Source organism: Monopterus albus, unplaced genomic scaffold, assembly GCF_001952655.1.
Source record: "Monopterus albus unplaced genomic scaffold, M_albus_1.0 scaffold300.1, whole genome shotgun sequence".
Taxonomy (NCBI): domain Eukaryota; kingdom Metazoa; phylum Chordata; class Actinopteri; order Synbranchiformes; family Synbranchidae; genus Monopterus; species Monopterus albus.
Window position 1 is genome coordinate 247,192 of NW_018128180.1, and position 14,074 is coordinate 261,265.

Consider the following 14,074-nt stretch of genomic DNA (forward strand, 5'->3'; position numbering starts at 1 on the left):
TCTGTCGCTTCTCCGGACCACGGACCTCCTCTACCCGGCTCCTTCTCCACCACGCAGGTCGATGCACAGTCTCCTACTAACTGTATGTACAAACTCTGTTCTTCCTCAGTACTTTCCACCACGACCAGCCCAGGAGTGAGTCCCAGCGTCCGCAGCCCGGTCTTCTCCTCATCATTCAGCCACTGACTGTATTCACTTCTGCAGCTCGACACCCGGTCCCACTTCTACCTGATTATTCATTTCCTTGTTATATTTCACTGTAATTAAACTTAGCACTGCTTGCACTGAGGTCAGCTACCTGGGTCTGTCATATTTTTGTGAATCGCTCACCCCTGTGTTTGAGCCGATCTAACACAAAGAAAAACGTCACAAATTCACAAATTCAAGTTTTCAGTTTTCAGTACTTTTGGACATTACTGAGACATAAAATTGATCAACTGACAGAAAAATGACAAAGTGTTACAGCTTGTGAGGGTACTGGTTGGGTTCTATACAAAGTAACTGATACCCTGCTTTAGCAGAACTTGTAGAGTCACTGCCTTTACCTTGCCAAAGTCTCTGTGTGCACTTTTAGTCTTTCCACTTTATTTTCTATGTAGCAGCTCAATATTTACATCTTGATGAATTCCAAAAATCAGTTCAATCCTCTTCGGTCTCTGGTCATGGGAAAGAGCTGGTCACATTCAACAACAATAGACTGTTTTTAAAAGTCATATTTACATACAGTGCCACTGTATGTAAATGTCCATGACACTCAAAATTGAGCTCTGGTGCATCCTGTTTCCACTGATCATCCTTGAGATGTTTCTACAACTTGATTGGAGTCCAGCTGTGGGAAATTCAGTTGATGACATGATTTGGAAAGGCATACACCTGTCTATATAAGGTCCTACAGTTAACAGTGCATGTCAGAGCACAAACAAAGCCATGAAGTCCAAGGAATTGTCTGCAAGTCTCTGAGACAAGATTGTGTCAAGACACAGATCTGGGGAAGGGTACAAAAAAAAATCTGCAGCATTGAGGGTCCCAATGAGCACAATGGCCTCCATCATCCACAAATGGAAAAAGTTTGGAACCACCAGGACTGTTCCTAGAACGGGCCGCCCGGCCAAACTGAGCGATGGAGAGAGAAGGGCCTTAGTCAAGGAGGTGACCAAGAACCTGATGGTCACTCTGAAAGAGCTCCAGCATTTCTCTGGATCAAGGCCTGTATGGTAGAGTGGCCAGACGGAAACCACTCCTCAGTAACAGGCACATGGCAGCCTGCCTGGAGTTTGCCAAAAGGCACCTGAAGGGCTCTCAGACCACGAGAAACAAAACTCTCTGGTCTGATGAGACTAAGATCGAACTCTTTGGCCTGAATGCCAAGCGTCATGTCTGGAGGAAACCAGGCACTGCTCACTACCTGGCCAATACCATCCCTACAGTGAAGCATGGTGGTGGCAGCATCATGCTGTGGGGATGTTTTGCAGCGGCAGGAACTTGGAGAATAGCCAGGATCGAGGGAACGATGACTGCAGCAATGTACAGAGACATCCTTGATGAAAACCTGTTCCAGAGCGCTCTGGACCTCAGACTGGGGCGACGGTTCATCTTTCAACAGGACAACGACCCTAAGAGCACAGCCAAGATAACAAAGGAGTGGCTACGGGACAACTCTGTGAATGTCCTTGAGTGGCCCAGCTAGAGCCCAGACTTGAACCCAATTGAACATCTCTGGAGAGATCTGAAAATGGCTGTGCACCGATGCTCCCCATCCAACCTGATGGAGCTTGAGAGGTATTGCAGAGAAGAATGGCAGAAAGTGCCCAAAATAGGTGTGCCAAGCTTGTAGCATCATACTCAAAAAGACTTGAGGCTGTAATTGGTGCTAAAGGTGCTTCAACAAAGTATTGAGCAAAGGCTGTGAATACTTATGTACATGTGATTTTTTTTCCATTCAATCACTTTCTACCGCTTAGTCCCTGAACAGGGTCCGCTGTAACCTGACAAAATGTGGAAACATTTAAGCGCTGTGAATACTTTCTGGATGCACTGTATCTACTCTATGTCTGTGTTTAAAGTGTAAAAAGTATTCAAAAAGCAAGATTAAACAATTTTTGTGCCATGCATAAATCTTATTCCTGTAATTAACAATTAAGATAGTTGTTTAATCATTTAAGTCATCAAGTGAAAGCTGGACATTAACAAGTTGCAGCTTCTCAGATCTGATGATTTTCTGCTTTTCTATGATTTATATAGTGAGTGTAATATTTTCTGAGTTTAGACTTTGACTTGTAGACTAAATTATCTGAAAATCAATTAACAGATTTATCAATCAATACTGAAAACAAAAGTTAGTTCTAGGCCTAAATATCACCATCATTTTTTTCTGGTTGTGAGAACCTACTGTTGCTCAGAGAGCCACAGGAAACATCCTCATTTGGACAGGAAATCTGTCAAGAGATATCAAGGGTTTCTATAAGCATAAACCTCAGTAAGGCCTAAACCACTGTCTATGTATCTCAGGTAAACACAGCCACTGAAGGAAGTTGTACCTCTATAAGACAAGACTGCCAGAAGATCTTCCCTCCAAACTTGAAACCTTGAGCTGAGATCTCGCTGCTATCCAGCAGATCGGTACAGCAGCTGTGTGTGGGAGGACACTCCCCATGCTCTTACATTCACCACACACCACACTTGTCAAAAATAACATTTTCTTGCATGTGCTCTTGAATAAGTTACACAGTGATGGTTGCTCATATCAAACTATAAGCAATTTCTCTTACATCTTTTAAATATTTCAGCATTCAACAAATTCCTTTCACTAATTCCCAGATTTTCAATGTAGCCTTTATAACCAGGAACTCTATTTTATGACACAGTTTTATAGAGGAATCATAAAGTCTGTTCTCTGCACTTCTATCTCTCTGGTTTGGGTCGGCAACCAAACAGGACAGAAACGAAAAGGAAAAAGTCTGCAGGAAAAAAACCCATCTGTGCCAGCCTGGATGACCTGCACACCTCATGGGTCAAAAGGAAGAGAAATTTTCTGCAGTCAGTCTGTCCCCATTTTAATACTAGTTAATCAGCAACCTTATTTTAGTGTGTTTTAAAGCAAACTATTTTATCTGTTCACCTTGCTTTTCTATTCAGTCCTCCAGTGTGTCTGCAGGTCCTTAAAATGAAAATGTCCATATTAACCCATTAAATAGTCTTAATTTTTAATTTAAGGGGTGTTAAGGGTGTTTACTTCAACATAAACATTTTATCAAATTTCAAGTTTCACTTAATTGTGCAGTACATGAATTACCCATAAATATTCACATTTCCAAGTACAGTATTTAGGATCCAATTTCTGTCAGTCATAATTTTGTCAAGCCAACAGACAAACCAAAGCAAGACTGTCAAATTTAGAATGCAATTAAAGAGAAGATAAAGCTTCATATTGCATTTTCAGTAGGGATACCTTGTCATATTTAATATATAGTTGGCCACAATAACCACCAGTAATTGATTACTAATTGGTAACAATTTATGAAATACATTTTCCATAAGTGTTTTAACTACTGATGCCATGTATGTCACTGTAAAATCTGAGTAAACTGGGAATTAAAAACATAAAATAGGCCTAATCACCCAGTTACTTGAGTTACAAAATAAATAGCACAAAATAACATAATTTAAAAAATGTGTAGCTTCCACTTCTGTCTGTCATTATTCACCAGTTGGCCAGACAACCTGTCCTGGTGTAGGTGTCCTACAAATGTGCACAAATACTGTCACTAACTATATCAATCCAGGAAACCTTTTAATTAAAATTTACTGCCATTGGTAAAAAGCATCCATACTCAGAGCAGGGCGGTCTTGCTTATACAGTTAGTCACCTTCTGACTGATGGATGTTTTATTGGCTTAGTTTGAGTTAGTAACTTTTTGGTTCAAAAGCATGTAAAGTGTAGCTCCACATAGTCTCTGATAGTCAGGAGTCATAACATGATTTTTTACTGGTAGGTTGCACAGAATCCTGCTGTACATACAGTAAAGCAGGATTGATTTGACATTGTTTCAATGTTAATTCAATGTTAAATGCAATTGAATTAGAGTTGAACAGTTATTTCATTGTTAAATTTCAGTGTTGATTCAATTATGTTTTTATTGAAGCTTTAACACTGATTCACTGTTGGTCTACTATCTCCGGGTACTCTGGCTTCCTCCCACAGTCCAAAGACTGTGCTCAGGTTAGGTTAACTGGCAACTCTAAATTTCCCCTAGGAGTGTGTGTGTCTCAGCCCTGTGATAGATTGGGGACCTGTCCAGGGTGTACCCTGCCTCTAGCCCCCTTCAGGATAAGTGGTATAGATAACAGATGGATGGCAAATACGTAAATAGAAACCTACTTACAAGTATTCTTGCGGTATAAAAACTCTTAAAATAGTAGTTTACAGATAGTACACTAATAAGTGTACTTCAAGTAACTTGAAAACAAAGTATATATTTAAGTTCTTTTTTTTTTATATACAGGTGCTGGTCATAAAATTAGAATATCATCAAAAAGTTGATTTATTTCACTAATTCCATTCAAAAAGTGAAACTTGTATATCATATTCATTCATTACACACAGACTGATATATTTCAAATGTTTATTTCTTTTAATTGTGATGATTATAACTGACAACTAATGAAAACCCCAAATTCGGTATCTCAGAAAATTAGAATATTACTGAATACCAATACAAAGAAAGGATTTTTAGAAATCTTGGCCAACTGAAAAGTATGAACATGAAAAGTATGAGCATGTACAGCACTCAATACTTAGTTGGGGCTCCTTTTGCCTGAATTACTGCAGCAATGCGGCGTGGCATGGAGTCGATCAGTCTGTGGCACTGCTCAGGTGTTACGAGAGCCCAGGTTGCTCTGATAGTGGCCTTCAGCTCTTCTGCATTGTTGGGTCTGGCATATCGCATCTTCCTCTTCACAATACCCCATAGATTTTCTATGGGGTTAAGGTCAGGCGAGTTTGCTGGCCAATTAAGAACAGGGATACCATGGTCCTTAAACCAGGTACTGGTAGCTTTGGCACTGTGTGCAGGTGCCAAGTCCTGTTGGAAAATGAAATCTGCATCTCCATAAAGTTGGTCAGCAGCAGGAAGCATGAAGTGCTCTAAAACTTCCTGGTATACAGCTGCATTGACCTTGGACCTCAGAAAACACAGTGGCCCAACACCAGCAGATGACATGGCACCCCAAACCATCACTGACTGTGGAAACTTTACACTGGACCTCAAGCAACGTGGATTCTGTGCCTCTCCTCTCTTCCTCCAGACTCTGGGACCCTGATTTCCAAAGGTAATGCAAAAGTTACTTTCATCAGAGAACATGACTTTGGACCACTCAGCAGCAGTCCAGTCCTTTTTGTCTTTAGCCCAGGTGAGACGCTTCTGACGCTGTCTGTTGTTCAAGAGTGGCTTGACACAAGGAATGCGACAGCTGAAACCCATGTCTTTCTGTGCGTAGTGGTTCTGGAAGCACTGACTCCAGCTGCAGTCCACTCTTTGTGAATCTCCCCCACATTTTTGAATCGGTTTTGTTTCACAATCCTCTCCAGGGTGCGGTTATCCCTTTTGCTTGTACACTTTTTTCTACCACATCTTTTCCTTCCCTTCGCCTCTCTATTAATGTGCTTGGACACAGAGCTCTGTGAACAGCCAGCCTCTTCTGCAATGACCTTTTGTGTCTTGCCCTCCTTGTGCAAGGTGTCAATGGTGGTCTTTTGGACAACTGTCAGGTCAGCAGTCTTCCCCATGATTGTGTAGCCTACAGAACTAGACTGAGACACCATTTAAAGGCCTTTGCAGGTGTTTTGAGTCAAATAGCTGATTAGAGTGTGGCACCAGGTGTCTTCAATATTGAACCTTTTCACAATATTCTAATTTTCTGAGATACCGAATTTGGGGTTTTCATTGGTTGTCAGTTATAATCATCAAAATTAAAAGAAATAAACATTTGAAATATATCAGTCTGTGTGTAATGAATGGATATAATATACAAGTTTCACTTTTTGAATGGAATTAATGAAATAAATCAACTTTTTGATGATATTCTAATTTTATGACCAGCACCTGTAGTTGTCAAGAAATGGGCTAGGAACCAATGTGCAGACCCAAGACTCAGGTTCAGAGATAATCCGTTTTATTTAATATGAAGGCAGCATGGGTAACAAAGAACCAGGAGCTCAACCTGACAAACCAAAGTGGAAATGAGGTAAAATGGAACCAAGGGTCAGGGAGTAGTCAAACTAACACAGATGTGAAGACAAGGAGAAACCCAGGACAGGAAGAAATGATGAGCAGCAAAACAGAGTTCTCAGATGAGGCAGGGAAAATGTCATAAATCTAGCAAAGTTCCAACACACAACGGGGAGCTGAGGCAAGGACGCCAGTCTAGAAGGGGGGAATGAGCAGGCACGGGGTGCAGGAGTCGATCCAGACAATGAACGCAGGTGAGATGAAGACAACAAAAGCATGGGGAGCATACAACGGGCCAAATGGGGTGAGGTGAGCAGGCGTAGCAATCATAGTGAACCAGCAAGTCACTGAAGGAAGGAAGGAGTGTATATATGTACTGTATACACACAGGCAACCAACGGATATTTAGGGACAGGTGAATACAATGAGTGGTGTAGTGGCAATTTTTGTGATAGTACCCTTTTAGTGGCAACAGTGGTGATTGTAGACCAGGGTAAAGCTTGAGCAGGTGAGGTGAAACAGAACAGGAAGTCATGAAGCGAGTGCAAACCGTAACAATAGTTGCAGTACAAAATAAAACTTAAATGTAAACTAGTTGTGTACTCACAGTTTAATACTCTTAGACATTAAGTATACTTAAGAGTACACTTTTATAAACAAAAGGCCAATTTAGTCCCAAAAAGTATTGAAATAGCATAGTTATAAGTATACTACTAGTATATTGATATTAGTATACTTACACCATAAAGTGTACTTGGGAAATATACCTCTACCTTTAAGATTAGACTTAAGACTTTCCTTTTTGATAAAGCTTATAGTTAGGGCTGGATCAGCTGACCCTGAGCCTTCCCTTAGTTATGCTGCTATAGGCCTAGGCTGCTGGGGGGCCCCAAGATGCTCTGAGTTTCTTTCCCCTCCCCTCCTGCTCTCCTCTCCTCTCTCTCCCCCTATGCTTCTATATGCCACCATTACACATTACTAACTGTGTGTCTCCTCTCTCCCGTAGTGTGTCCTCTCTCTCTCTCCCTGTACCTTTCTGCAGGTTGCCCTGGCCCTGGAGCTCTACATCTCTGATGAGCAGTCACCAGCCACATCAACTTGACCAGTGTTTGATTGTTTGTTGTGTCCTGTTGCTTTTCTTCTTTTCTCTCTCCTCACTCTCCACTCACCCCAACCGGTCGAGGCAGAAGGCCGCCCACCAAGAGCCGGGGTCTGTCGGAGGTTTCTTCCGTTAAAGGGAGTTTTTCCTCCCCACTGTCACCAAGTGCTGCTCAGGGGGGATTTGTTGGATTTTCCTATGTAATAATAGTGATAACAGTAAGGTCTAGACCTTACTTTGTAAAGTGTCCTGAGAAGACTTTTGTTGTGATTTGGCGCTATACAAATAAAATTTGATTTGACTTTATTTAAATTCATTATTAATATGAAAAGAGTAAATTTAGAGTTCTACCAATCAAGCTTGATCTGGATGCAAGTTTAGCTGGTTTTCAAATAAACATACAGTGGTTCTCATCTTCATCAATAAAACAATAACAGAGATTCAGTTTGTGTTCTTCTGTTTACTGTCTTCTCAACAACAGCAGTAATTGATTTATGAAATAGATTGCTTGTCAGGATCCATTTACATAAAAACCCTCAGTCTTTTCGCTGAAACCGGCAGAAGGAAGGTTTGGGCTACATTCATGAAACATGATCATGTACTCATAATGGAAGGCAGGAGGGAGTGACTCCAGAATAACCTCCAGCTAAGCCAATTAGCTTGTGAAGCACACAGTACAATACATCAAAGATTAGCCAGTTTACACAACAGTTCAGCTGTAGGTTTATAAAGCAGTAACAGTTTCCTTCAGATTACATCTATACACTGTTGCACATCTTGGGAGGAAACTTTGAACTGTGTGTAGTCACAGCTAACTATTGCTCCATATTACCAGAACTATCCATAGCCCTGGGCAATGGAAAAACACTTTCAAAGTAGTGCAGTTGATACCTTATTTTTAGATTTGACAAAGCCATATATGCCCAGTTTAGAGTTAGAATATTCATTTCACACACATCGTTAAGCTGATAATAGCTTCAGCTTGCAAACAGGCAAGAAGAAAATGATTGCTTCTAGCAAATCCCACCACAGATAAAAAGTCCTGGGACTAACTTACCAACAAACAGATGGCGTTACAGAGAACACCACATAAGAATGAGGTCTGTGTCCATAATTCAACTTAACTAATACATTTGAGTCTTACTCTATTGTATACATTCCACCAGCACTACCAATACTATTCAGGTTCGGAACACTTTCAGCATACAGAGCAAATCCTGCTGACCTTTCTAGCTTCTGTCTTAAGAATGTAAAACAGATAATGATCTTAGTTGTAAAACTAAATGCTGCATGATTTACTTTTTGTTACTTCAGGTCACTCCCATAAAATAACACACTTTTGACATATTTTTGCCTTAATAATTGTAAAATATCTCACGTTTACAAACAGTTGCTTCTTTACACATTGAGCCTCCCTGCTGTGTTTTAACACAAGGGGATGTGTTGTCGGGGTGGATAAGGGGTTGCAGAGGACGTGATGTAGTCATGTATGATACAGCCACATTGTGAGGAGTCGACATGAGTGGCTTCATTCATGTTTCCTGCCTGTGAGTTTCCGTTGTGTTTTGGTTAGCCACGCTGCTAATGTAGCCTACTCTACCTTAGCACCTACTCTACCACCAGTGTGTTGGCATTGATAGATTAAAAAAAACATCCAGTACTAATGAAAATGCATGGTTTGTTAACTGTGGCCCAAATTCGACAGAGAATAGTAGTGAATGCTCATGTTTACAGGGTAAACAAAAGAGTCTTCTTCAAGGGGGTGTCCACATCCCAATAGTCCCCCATATGTGATTGGTCAAGGCAACGCCTTTGCCGGATGGTGTAACTGTACGGCACGGTGAAAACTGAACCAGATCCAACTTTTTTGCCACACAGGGTTGCATTGTTTTGCCAGAGGCCTCCTGTGGTGCTGGTGCTGGCTGCGGTGAATGCAATCCCCCATAGAAATGCATTTTTTCACACCTTTGAAACTCAGTCTGAATGCAGCTTAACCCATCATTTCCACTGGGTGTGGCTGCAGCACTGGGTTCCATCTGCGAAGCAATCACTGAAGCTGATTGCTGTGAGTCTATGCTTGTGATTTCATAGGGTGCGGAGAGGCCGCTCTCTGTTCTGTTTTGCAAAAGATATGAGTCTGGATGCTGCTTCTGCTTTGGGGCAGGCAACAGTGGTGCGGTGGGTAGAGCACTCGTCTCCCAACCGGAAGGTTGGAGGTTCGAATCTCATTGCCTGCAGTCCACGTGTTGAAGTGTCCTTGGGCAAGACACCAAACCCCCCCGCTGCCTGTGATGGTGGCGCGTATGCACGAAGCGGCCCAGGGCCCTTAGCTCCAAACATAATTTGTTGTATATGTCACAATGACAGTAAATAAAGCTTCTTCTGACAAAAGTTCAACCCACCAGTAAGATGGGGCTTTCCCCACAACATAAATATCTATGTGAAATATAGATACAAAATAATTTTCCTTTGAGGATGAATGGAGCCTGTTTTTAATAACTAGCCTCAAATCTTTGATCTGTGTTTTATAACGACTTAATAGTACCCGTTAACAGTTCAATTTTATTTTATCTTAACTTATAAACACACACAAAAAACTTTAACTGCAAAGCCTACCCTTTGTAGAAGCTCAAAAACAGGAAATAAGCTGTAGAGCTGAGGGGAACTGCAATGTCAGCTGATAAATCTCTGAGTTCATCAATACAAGCTACAGATATTGAAAAAAAATATTGATAAAGCAGCCTTAATTATACTTGAGAAATAATCAAGAGTCATTGGTGGCAAACAACAGGAAACCGTTTTATGTTGGAAGTAATGTATTTCTCTTTTCCAGCTACACTCTCTCACAGCTTGCATTAGCTCAAATGGACATATTAGCTGTTACTGCCTCATATCCTGTGTTCTGGTGTCCAACATATAGAGCCATGCCTGGGAGAAAGAGTTCATGGAAAACACAGTCTTCACATTTCAAGAAAACCATTCTAGCTCGTCAGTTCAAACCACATACTTTATGTCAGCCATGTATTTCTTCTTGAATTTTGCTAAACTGATTGAAAAATCTAAAGACCAATGACCAGGCATTTCGGTACGGTTTGGTAGATACTCAGTAAATGTCAGCAGCTTCTCTGCTGCTGTATTTTTAACACAGGATATTTCCATACCTCAGCACCTGTGGGCTTGCCTACTCGGCACTTGGCTCCAGTTCAGAATTCAACAAGACTTCACACAAAACACACATACTGAAAAAAACCAAGCTTTCGAACTCCTGGGCCTTAAACCGAGCTTAACCAGGATATGTGAAATCTATCTGAACTGGGACTCGATCAGTCTAGAGCTTGTCACCGGAGATGGGCACTGGAGCTTGTCAAGATTATATGTGTACAAGACAAGTCCAGAGCATTAAAGTCCTGCATAAGATTTACATTTAAAGCTTTTAAAGCTGTTAGTGCTTCAGATAATTCTGATTAGAATTTTTTTATTTGAAGTTTTAGTGCAGTCACATAACAAAAAAAAAAAGCTTTTGTGTACACTGTGATCTTTCCACAGAGAGCCTGCTGAGAATATCCAGTTAACAAGCCTAAAGAGATCTGATATATTTGATATTTAAAGCAGAACACTTTGCTAATTTAAACATGATGAAACCCTGTCAAAATCAGCAAAATATACAGACTTGATCAGCTGCATGTCAGTGACTGTGCTAATAAAGCGGAAAAGTACATTTTTAGATATCAACAATTATTTTAAATGTGGGTCACACATGAGGTTGGAAATGTTGAAAAATGACATTTCAAAAAAAATGATTTAAATCTAATGCAGTGCTTGTAATACCATGTGACATCTTTTCTTGTTTGTTTTTGTTTTCTATTTGTAGCTCCCAGTCTGATTTGGAGAAACAATCGACCGACCAATACTATTTTCACAACCGATTAACTGTTTCAGTCATTTCTTAAGCTACATATTTTCTGGTTATTTGCAACTTTTCTTTGTCATATTTCATTGTAAAATGTAAACCTTTTCTTTTGGCAAAAAACAAGAAAGAAAAATAAGCACATGAACATGTCACCCGGGACACTAAGAAACTGCAATGGCTGGTTTTTCACTATTTCTTTTCATTTGAAACCAAAATAAGTTATTGGCATACTAATGGAAAAAAGCAAAAGTTTTACTTGCAGATGTATATTTTTTACACTCAAGTTGGCATTTCATTTGTTTTGAAATTGTTACTGTGTCAGTACAGAAAATCCTCAGAGAGGGAGTCGTACAGTACTTGCAGGCATGTTCTTTAAGCAAGACGACAATGGACAGCTCCTTTTAAATTCACTCAGAGCCACTGAAACAACAGGTAAGTTAGTTCTACATGCTACTTAATTAATTCTTTGCCCTAAAATGCCAGGGAGAACTCATTCCTGTTTTTTGTGACACCTCATGATGCCCATCTAACCTGAAAAATCACAAGTAGAGACAGAAACACCAGCCTGGCCCCTGGATGCTGCAGGTGTCAATCAGCCCCACAGCTGCTGTGTAAATCTCAGGGGAGCCAACTAGCTGCAGTGAAATATCACTGACAAGTCGCTATAATCATGAGCTTTCAGCGAACCGCACTCTGCTGACTAATGTAGTAGGACGAGTAGGAGAAGAGTCTCACTCAGGAGAGATGTGGCTGTCTGATCGACTGAGAAGAAGGGAGGTATGACGGCGGAGAGACTGCTGGAGATGAGGCAGGGTGGGGTTGAGTAGTGCAGGGGCAGAGAGCTGCATTTTACTGTCTTGTGCAGACTTTGTAGACTTCATACTACTTTCCCTTTGGTTTATTAATAATGAAACTCTAAAACAGGAAGTATATGAAAAATGAAACTGTGATTATAACATATTCCCGTGCAGCCATTTCTTTACACACTCTTCCCTAACATTCCAGCAAAGGACTCAAAACATGGTGGGAAATTTGCAAAAAAATCCATCAAGTTAGGAAAACACTGAAAAGACTGGGATCGGATGTTTTTTATGACTTACATCTGACAAACAAGCACCAGCTTTGCGTCTTCCTGAACAATGTGCTTGTTAATTCTGGATTGTTATGTGTGATTAGCAAACCCTGGGGCCCAGGGCTGGGCTCTGCTTGCCTGTTTTACATCATTACACTGTGCTGTTTTCTAAAGGTGAATGCTGCTGTCCTCCATTTCTTGTGCCCTATGATTTCTCCACCCTTTCTGGTGAAGGCCTCAAACTTCTACAGGTCTGGGCCATCTTACCAGGCTAGTGGTTAAGACGCGTAACGTATACTGTGATTACAACGTTCCTGGCTGGGAAACGTTGTACTGTATGTCATTCTCCATTTCTCTCTTCAATCTTATTTCTTGCCTCCTCTATTCTACACACTAACAAACAACAGCATAACACTTCCCCATAAACACGTTTTTACTGGTTTTCTATAGCACATCTTTTCAGTCTGATTGAAAAGGGAGAAGGCTGCCACTCTCTAACTAACAGGTCATCTATCATTAAAATACAGTTTGCACACGATGTCCTGTTACCAGTGTCATTTAAAGAAATGCATTCCACCAATGAAAGCACTGAGATATTCATACCAAAGCACTGAAATAAGCACCAAGCAACTTACAGTCTGCAAAGTTACACAACCAGAGGAAGTTGAAAAGGAAAAGCACATATATATACTGTTAGGTATTTTTAGTCAGATAGATATTGGATAGATACTTTATGTATTAGAAATGTTTAGTGGAGATAGGATGTCTAGTTAGACTGTTAAATGCTTAGTCATGCTTATGAGTTTCTACAGGGTACATCTGGTCAAGGATAACTAGAGAGAAGAGTTGATGACTGTCAGCAGACAGGGTGTTTAATATTATTATTATGACATGTATAACTGTAGCCTTAGCCATAATATGTTCTTATGTTTAAGTCACAACATGTTACTAGAAGTCTGTGAGAATGTTTTTAGCTACACACCACTTAATCAACAGACACACACACATTGATTTGCTTCATGTTTTGACTACTGCTATGACCAGCTGCAAAGCTGGTAACAGAGACGTCTCGGTTGACGTTTCTGTGTAGTATGGGGCTAGCCCAACCGAGGGGATATAATGTATAGGCCTGGTGGGTTCAGGGTCTTTCATCTTACATCTGCCTGTGAGCAGTTTGGAGGTGCAAGATACCTGAGCGTGTAATGTTAATTTTACCTGTGATCCTTTGAATAAATCAGCACTGTTTTGAAGTTACTTGGACTGTCTCGTCTCTCAGAGTTAGCAATGGTAAAAAGTACCGGGTACAACAATACACAGTGCAGTTAAATAAGCGACTAAAACCTAGGAATTATTTATTATACATTAAGTGTAACTGAACCACTGCTTTCCGAAACACACTGCCCTGGTGTAAATACTTGACAGGGCATCACACTCTGCCTTCACAATCGCACACACACTGAATGAAACCAGTCGGTGTGAGGTTTGCTCTCTAATCTAACTTGTGAAGTACCAGCACGCAGCGAGGATGCACAACGTCCAGCCGGCTTTTACGGGAATCAAATGACAGCCAGAGTTATATCAACAAAGCGGTGCAAACACAACCGGCGAATACAGAGGACGGTTTTGGTGCATCTCCGTTTAAATGTCATGTAGTTAAAGCGGCTGCGCTGTCCTTCAGCACCACCACGCTGAGCCTTACGCTGCTCCGAGAGTCTTCCTCTCTACTCACACAGCAAAGGAAAAGCACCGTTTTAAAGAAAAGAGGG

General features: G+C 40.8%; 1 protein-coding gene across 4 annotated transcripts in view; it reads right to left on the reverse strand.

Annotated features, from left to right (window-relative positions):
• The window catches only part of syt14a (synaptotagmin XIVa), a 47,346-nt gene that overhangs the window by 33,062 nt on the left and 210 nt on the right, over positions 1–14,074 (reverse strand). The window lies entirely within an intron of this gene.